Source organism: Piliocolobus tephrosceles, chromosome 20 (assembly GCF_002776525.5).
Source record: "Piliocolobus tephrosceles isolate RC106 chromosome 20, ASM277652v3, whole genome shotgun sequence".
NCBI classification, from domain to species: Eukaryota; Metazoa; Chordata; class Mammalia; order Primates; family Cercopithecidae; genus Piliocolobus; species Piliocolobus tephrosceles.
Window position 1 is genome coordinate 35,889,494 of NC_045453.1, and position 8,220 is coordinate 35,897,713.

Sequence of the window (8,220 nt, forward strand, 5' to 3'; positions counted from 1 at the left end):
TGGATTCAGACACAGCTCGAGTCACTCACTCACCACGTCAGGCTTGAACGGTGGGGAGGCGGGGCCTGCTAAATCCCGGCTGATGATAGGCTGGATTTGGACACAGCTTGAGCCACTCACCCTCCACGTCCCCCTTAGGAGGGGGCGGGGCCTGCTAAATCCCCAGTGACCAGGTCCCAGGGGCATCCCATCCACGGCCTCAAGGTCCCTGGCTTCCCCTGGGGATGGGGCTGTGCACCTGTGTCCTCCCAGTTCCCACGTCCCGTTGATACACACGCCGGGGTACCTGGGAGAGTTTCCTAACTCCCCTTCCTCTGAAGGCCAGGCCTGGGAGAATGAATTCTCCAGGCACCTACCCTTGCTGTACCATGGCAGGTTAGAGAATGTGGACGGAGCTGGTTGGCTGCACACCTTGGGGGGGTGTCACCCTCTTTTTAGCCTCAGTTTCCCCATCTGTGCAGTAGGTACCAGAGGGGACCTTGCACAGAGGCTGTGCATCCTTTTTTTTTTTTTTTTTTTTTGGAGTCAGAGTCTCCCTCTATCGCCCAGGCTGGAGTGTGGTGGTGCGATCGCGGCTCACTGCAACCTCCGCCTCACGGGTTGAAGCAATTCTCCTGCCTCAGCCTCCTGAGTAGCTGGGATTACAGACACCCGCCACCACGCCTGGCTAATTTTTAGTAGAGACGGTTTCCCCATGTTGGCCAGGCTGGTCTCGAACTCCTGACTTCGTGATCCGCCTGCCTCGGCCTCCCAAAGTGCTGGGATTACAGGCATGAGCCACCATGCCCGGCCTGAGTCTGTGCATTCCCTAACAGAGGGAGGACGTCTGGCTGTCCCACTAAACACAGCAGCTCTGAGCATGTCTAAGGTCAGCCTCTCCCTGCTTTCCTTTTCTCCCTGATCCAATTCATGTGGCTTCCACTCAGCCCCTTCTCCTGGCTCTTACTTAGGAATGCACATTTACCCCCAATCCCAACACACACTGGAACCCCCAAGGTCCCACCCAACTGAAAGCCATGTAGCTGGTGCGGTGAGCACTGGATAGATGGATGATGATGGATGATGGATGGATGATGGGTCCATCATGGGACCCATCCTCCTCCATGGGATAGATGGAGGAATGCATGATGGATGAATGAATAAATAGATTAATGGATGAATTGAGTGGATAGATGAATTGATGGATGATAGATGGATAAATGAATGAATGATGGATGAATAGATTAATAGATGAATGAATGAGTGAGTGGATGGATAGATGAGTGAATGCATGGATGAATCATGGATGATGGATAAATGGATGACGGATGGATGGATGACAGATGAATGATGGATAGATGGATGAATGAATGAATGGGTGAATGAATGAATGGATGGATGATAGGCTCTCCATGAGCTGCTCTGCTCTCCTCCAGGGCCTCCTGCTCACTGGCCCCTGTATCTCACATCCTACTTCCAGCTTCATGGAGACAAAAGTGTCCTCCCTAACCCACGTTCTCACCCCCGTCCCTTCCTCTCTCAGACCCACCTGGAAGAGCTGCTTCTCTTGTAGAAGTCCCCCATCCCGGGGAGATACCTGGTCTTTCCCCTCAGGAAGGCACCTAGTCCTTCCTTCTCCCTTCCCTCCTGGGAGACACCTGGCCCTTCACCTTCCCCTCACCCTTCACCTCACATCAAGGCAGCTCCCTCAGTATTTTCCGCAGACCTTGGTTCTCTCCCGTGACGTTCATTTCCTCCCGTTCCCACAGACATTCTTCCGTGTCCAGCCCAGACAGAAGGAGGTGCCCCCCTGCCGATGGATGATTGAGGCTGCCTGTGTGTACACGTATGACCGAGAAATGGACGGAGGTGTCCGTGTGCAGCAGGCATGTGGCACGACCTCGGAAGAGGGAACAGGATAGGATGTCCCCCAGGGTGCCCATGAGGACCCTCCCTGGGCAGCTGGACTCCGGGCCACCTTGGGCTGCAGTGTTCTTTGGGGGTGGGGCCAAAGACCCCTCCACATAGAGAAGGCAGCCAAAGGGAAGAGGGGGCGGTCAGAAAAGATTGTCTCAGCCGGGGAGCGACTCCACCCTCTCCTGAGGACGCCTGACCTCAGACATCAGCTCCTGTTAGAGAACCCCCCACACACACCCCCACAAAGCCAAATCAGATGTCAGCTCCTGTTAGAGACCCCCGCACACTCCCTCCCCAAAGCCAAATCAGACGTCAGCTCCTGTTAGAGACCCCCGTGCACCCCCTCCCCAAAGCCAAACTCTGAGAGTCTCTGGACGGACTGAGGGGTGGGACAAGGAAAGAAAGGAAGGAGGGAGGGAGGGAAGCAGCAAGGTGAGGTCGCCTGGCCTGGCTCCCCCAGTGAGGAAAGGGGCTGTGGCACAGAGACTCCATCTGCAGGGCCAGGGGCAGCCGAGAATGGCACCTCCAACGCCCACCACAGGGGCCCACCCGCCTGCCTCCTCCGGGACCACCCGGCCTGGCTCCTCTCACAGACTCTTTGAAAGCATATTTGTTAAACGTAGCATATTGTGGATGATTAGATTTAAATTTCAATACACTTTGTTAAAAATAGATTGGCTCTCACCAAGAGGAGGGCCGCAGGAAGGGGCTTTCAACGGCTCGTCTTTGGAATATTAATAGCATGGAAATGTTATTAGAATAATTTTTCATCATGAATAATAAATTAATGGAATAATTCGGCGGCACCATGTGACATACCCTGGTAAGAGGAGCTTTGTTTTAACAGAGTGGGGAAGGTGGGTTTGGGGTGTGGGGGAGGGCAGAGCTGGGGGAGGGTCCGCCCAGGGCAGGCAGGGTTGGGTGGAAGTGGGTGAGGTGCCTGAAGGGATGAAGGCTCCGGAGGCATTTGGGGCGGAGGACAGGGACCTGGGACCAAATCCTGAAGCACTTTTAGCTTCATGTCTGAGCCAGGGGTCTGGCCCTGGCCAGCTCCTTCCCATAGAAAAGCAGGAAAGAGATCTTGACAGGCGTTCGGCCCCACACACCATCCTGCCGGGGGTGGCTGGGTGGAACTACACCATGCCCACAGCCCTGCAGCTTCCCCTCCTTTGTCTTTCTCCTTGGTAAATGCCAGGAACCTCGAAAGGACCCAGAGGGCCAGAGAAATTGAACACACGGGGATGGGGATTCAAGAGCAGTAGCTGTTTCTGGGGTCCCAGGGGCAGGGCCAGGGTCTCCTGGCCACTTCTGTGCTCGAGACCGCTGCTGCACCTGAGCCAACTGTGGAAACTGCCTGAGGGGGCCACACAGAGCTGGTGGGGACAAGCACACAGGGTGGGCACCCTTGTGGGCTCAGCTTGGTCCAGGGTGTCCACTCAGGGACGGGGAGGGAGATGGGGCACCAGGGAAGGAGGGTCTGTTCACAGGGTCAGCGCCCCCTCCTTCTCCCCACTCCCTCCTTTTGCCTCCCTTCCTACTCCTGCCTGCACGGTGAGAACAGAGAGAACAGAGATGAGATGGCCCCTGCCCTGGAGCAGTCAGCTGTGGGAGGACCCTCCAAGGCCAGCCCAGCTTCTGACAGAGGGGCAGGGAGGCAGCCTGGGGCTGGGGCGCTAGGAGCAGCACCACAGGGAGCCTAGTCAGCCTCTTCCAGGGCGCTGAAGCCAGTGGGGGCCCCTGGGGAGGTTTGGGGGGAGTGCTGAGGGGGCCTGAGGGGTTCTGCTCCTCCCAGCCAGGGAGCCACCATGCCACTAGCGGGCTGTCCTGGAGACTCGGGGAGGAAGCACACAGGCTGCAGGGAAAGGTGGGCCGCAGGCGGGCAGGGCAGTCCCGCTGTACTGATGGGCGGGCCCTGGGTGAGTAGAAGGCAAAGCCGTCAGATATCCCCACCTCTGTCCCTACATGGGGCCAACCAGGTGTGTCAGGAGGATGTCTGACCATTTCTGAGAGGCTCTCTCTCTCTCTCTGTACCCCCCCCTCCCCTCTCTCTTTCTCTGTTGCACACATGTGCACATACTCCAGTGTGAATGTATGTGTATGAATGTGTGTGGTAGGTGACAGCTGTGTGTATGTGTCCGAGTGTGTGTGTGTGTATATGGGAGCGGGTGTGAACATGGGTTAGAATATGGGTGTGCCCATGTGTGACTTAGTGTGTGCACCTGCCCAGTGATCTCCGTCTTGTGAGTCTGGGCTGCTGCTCCGCAGGCCTCAGGGGCCGAGGGCGCACCCCGTGAGCCTCACCTCTCTGCTGCCTCTGTGAGCTGCGTAATCAGCCGTTAAGACGCTGGCGACACTCGGCTGGGGCCCTGTTCTCCCCCTGTCTTTTCTACAGTCTTACCCTGCAACTGACAATTAATGTTCGAAAGAACATGAAATGGAGGAGAAATTACAGCAATTTATCAGCTGAAATTATAGGTGTAGACACATGTCAGCAGTGGAAATAGTTTCTATCAAAATTAAAGTATTTCGAGATTTTCCTCAAATTTCAAATTATGCGAATCCCATTTTCGGCGATGCTGCAGCACGGGGATTTTAATTGCAGGATCACCCAGAATATGCCACGCCGTGGGGTTGTGCCTCAGGGTCTCTCCTCCTAGCTGCTCCCTCCGTTCCACACCACAGGAAGACCCTCGGTTTGCCAAGATCAGCAGCGCTGAGCAACCAGGCAAGACAGTCACTGAGGTCACTGAGTTCACGCATGTCAGGAGGCCGGGAGGCCCTCAGCAGAGCCCGGGGATTTGCCGCCTCAAGGATGGCTGAGAAGAAACGGAACAGGAGCCTGGGGCACCCTGGGGAGCCCCCGTCACGCGGGCCGAGGGTGGCCGCCCTCAGAGCTCAGATGGGCCCCGGCTTTTTCTAGGAGACCCGGCTCCCCAGAGCGGGGCTTCCCACTCCCGTGCCCGGGAGCCCCTGGAGACAGCGTGAGGGTGCAGATGCTGGGCAGGTCTGGTCCTGCGTTTCTAACAAGCCCCCAGGCGATGCGGCTGCTGCCTCCATGGCACAGTGGGCACAAGGGCCATGGGCTGGGGCTGCCTGGGCTTTCAGGATGAGGGCTTTCCCCGCTGACCCGACACCGACCAGGCCGTCCTTGCTCCACGCCCCTCACGCTGCAGCCTGGGAACCTGAGCCGGGAGCTGCGGGCCGCTTTCTGGGAAGCGGGACTGACCTCCCCACCGTCGCCCCTGCAGTGAGATCCTGCCTGCCTGGAAGCATGGACCTGCGGTTGGGCTCTGGGAGGTAGAAGTGGCCCCACAGCTCGGGCCCCACGCAGTGGACACTGCCACTTAATTTCAGTGTAATTCATGTCAAGTTGGGTACCCTGGCCCCCAGTGAAATGCCTAATGAATTCACTGTGATTAACGGTGCTCCACGCCGTAGACAGTGGCCGATCAGAGCTGCCTCTCCTGGTAGAGGCTGAGCTGCCTGCGGGTGGGCAGAGCAGAACTGGCTGGGGAGGCGTCTTGGCTATGAACCAGCCCCAGCCTCTCTCAGGGCCCCAACCCATAGGTCGTGTAATTAAGCTGCATTCTGCAGCCAGGGCAAGGTGTGGAGGAGCCTGTATCTAGCACTGGGGAGGAGGGAGTGGGGAGGAGGGAGTGGGGAGGAGGGAGTGGGGAGGAGGGAGGCTCGCTGCACAGGGGCCTTTGTGGATGAGGCTGGGATGCCCCCCTCCCCTCCGTTCCCTCCAGAGTCTCAGCTCTGAACATCTCCCTGCACCTCTGAGGAGCCTGGAAAGCCCCTAAAACAGGATTTTCTGCCTCAAGACAGAAATTGGGCATTCCAGGGAGAGAAGAGCTGCCCAGTCACGTGCCCTGCCCACCAGGTCCAAGACCCTTGGTCTGTAGAAGACACTGAGGGCGTGGATGGTGGACCTGGCCACCCAGCTGTAGCTTTTTGGGTTCCTGTGGTCCCATTTCTGGGGTCAATCTCCTCACACCTGTCCGCTCTCAGGAAGACCCCCCCGGGCGCCTCACACTCCTGGGGGCAGCAGGAATTGGCTTCAGTGCGGGACGAGGGTCCCCACTGGGTGTTTGGAATCCCTGATCTGGGACAGGCACTGGCAGCAGGGTCCCAGCCTGGCCTGGACTCTGGTGTATCCTGTTTGAAGAAACCCCACCCTGTGAAAGTTCAAATTTAGCATCCAATGACCCATTTAAGAGGTTTGCTGAGCCACGTTGCAGGAGGGTCAGGGTGCAAACGGAGGTGGCAACAAACAGAGTGAGCCTTGAGCACCCAGGTTGTCCCCGGGGCCTCCAGTCCGACCTGGGGGAGCTCCTGCCGGCCTGTGGGGCAGCCCCCTGGGATCAGGGACAGGGCTGAGCTGGGGAGTGTGCAGGATTGATTAATGATGTCTGCCACGGTCGGGCCAGCTGCTGTGTTTCTGGGGCCCACAAGCTAAAAATGGTTGGAAAAAAAAAATCAAAAGATTAATATTTGTAACATATGAGAATGCTATGAAAGTCAACTTTGCTATCCATAAATAAAGTTTTATTGACACAGCTGTGCTCACTCTTCCTCACATTGTCCGTGGCTGCTCGTGTGTCCAGGCATATACCAGGAGGCTGCAGACGGAGCTGGATTCTTTCTGGCCCTTTGCTGGAGGCATTGCTGACCCCTGCTCTGAGGCTCCCCACGGCTCTCAGGATCCAGACCCCAGGCTTCCTGGGACAATGGGGGCCAATGGCTCCCTGGGCTACCCTCCTCCCCAGCTCTCCTCCCAGCCCTGCCCATCTAGGAGCCCCCACCACATGCCACTCGCTGCCCACGCAATCTGACCTGTGAAGGGCAGACAGAGGAGCAACCCTGCCTGAAAAAGAGGACTCTGACTTTGCTGCTCCGCTGCCCTGCCTGGCCCTGCTGTGGTGTCACCAGGAAAGGCCATGGCAGAGGGACATGCCCACAAGCTGCCCCAGGAGAAAGCGGCTGGGGCAGGGAGGGCAGCACTGCCCTCAGGAAGCCCCGCGGTCGTGCACCCACCTCCCCTGGGTTCCAGGAGTGTGGACAGACCCTGCTGGGAGCAGATGGTACTTCTGCAGCTGAGGCCCCCTGGACGCTGGGCCATGCCTGGGACCTGAGCCTGGGGCCACACACTCCTCCCGGCCAATGTCAGCAGGCTTCTTCCAACAGTCTTGGCCCCGGGCTTGGGCCCGCTTCCCACCCGCTCTCCGTGTGGACGGATCATTGCCGCTGCGTTCTGTTCCTCCCTCCCAGGACTCAGAAGAGGGGCCTGGTGTGAACAGGAGGCCACTGCTGACCCCTGGCCTATGCCCACACAGAGGCCACTCCCCAGTCTGGTCTCTCTGGGCCGGCCCCTGGAGTGTGCAAAATTGAAAAATAGAAATTCCTGGGAGGTGCTGAGTCTCCTGCAGCGCTCAGAGGTTCGCCAGGCCTGTGCCTGTCTCGGCCTGGCCCACGGCTCTCAATGTGGTGGCTGCCATCCCGCCAGCCTTGGCCGCCCAGCAACTGTGGGCCATGTGCCTCTGATGTTGCATGGGAGCTCAGGCCCCACATCTGTGGACTGAGGCTTCTCAGCCTGGTGGCCGCTAGACCCAAATAAAGTGCGGACCCGGCTCGGCCAGGTCAGACCCCATTGAACACTTGGGGATTCCTGCCAATCACAGACCCTGTGTCTTCCCCGGTGCCTCAGCGCCCACAGGGTCAGCCTGTTCCACCCCCTGACACCCAACTCGGCACTGGGCCAGCCTGGCAACCCCCTCCCCGACAACGTAACCCCGGATCCGACCCACCCCCCACCCTCCCGCAGAACGCCACTGCGCTCCCGCCCCAAGTCAGTGTTACAGGAGGAGCACAGCAGAAGGTGCGGGAAGCCGAGTCTGGCCAACACCCTCCGGAAACTCATTCCTGCAACCCCCTGGGAGGCCTGGACTGGGACCTGGGCACAGGGGGGACCTCTGTGCTCTGGGGCATGGGGGTGGGTACAGTCAGCCAGGGACATGGCAGGAAACACGCATAGCCTCTCTCCGAATCTGCAGGAGGCACCCGCCATGCAGCTTGGCCCTCCCTGGGCTTCAGGGCTTGGTGACCACAAGGTTGGACTGAGGGTGGGGGCAGTTGGCCCAGTAGGGGCGGTGCAGGTGACCCAGCACGGGGGCTGTGGGAGGTTGAAGGCTTGCTGGAGCCAGCTTTCCGGGGCCCCTGGAGGAGGGAAGACCGCAGGAAGACCGGGTCCCAGAGGGCCCTGGCCCGGTGGGCTCTCCGTCTTTCTTCCTAAGGAGCGACCGCACCTCTCATTCAGCCCGAGCT

General features: G+C 58.8%; 1 long non-coding RNA gene across 1 annotated transcript in view; it reads right to left on the reverse strand.

Moving 5' to 3' along the window:
- LOC113219746 overlaps positions 1-4,504 on the reverse strand; it is a 6,733-nt gene extending 2,229 nt beyond the window's left edge. The window contains exon 1 of the long non-coding RNA XR_003306723.1: positions 4,295-4,504. This is a non-coding gene — a long non-coding RNA (uncharacterized LOC113219746). The remainder of the gene's footprint in view (positions 1-4,294) is intronic.
- Positions 4,505-8,220: the final 3,716 nt, after the last annotated feature.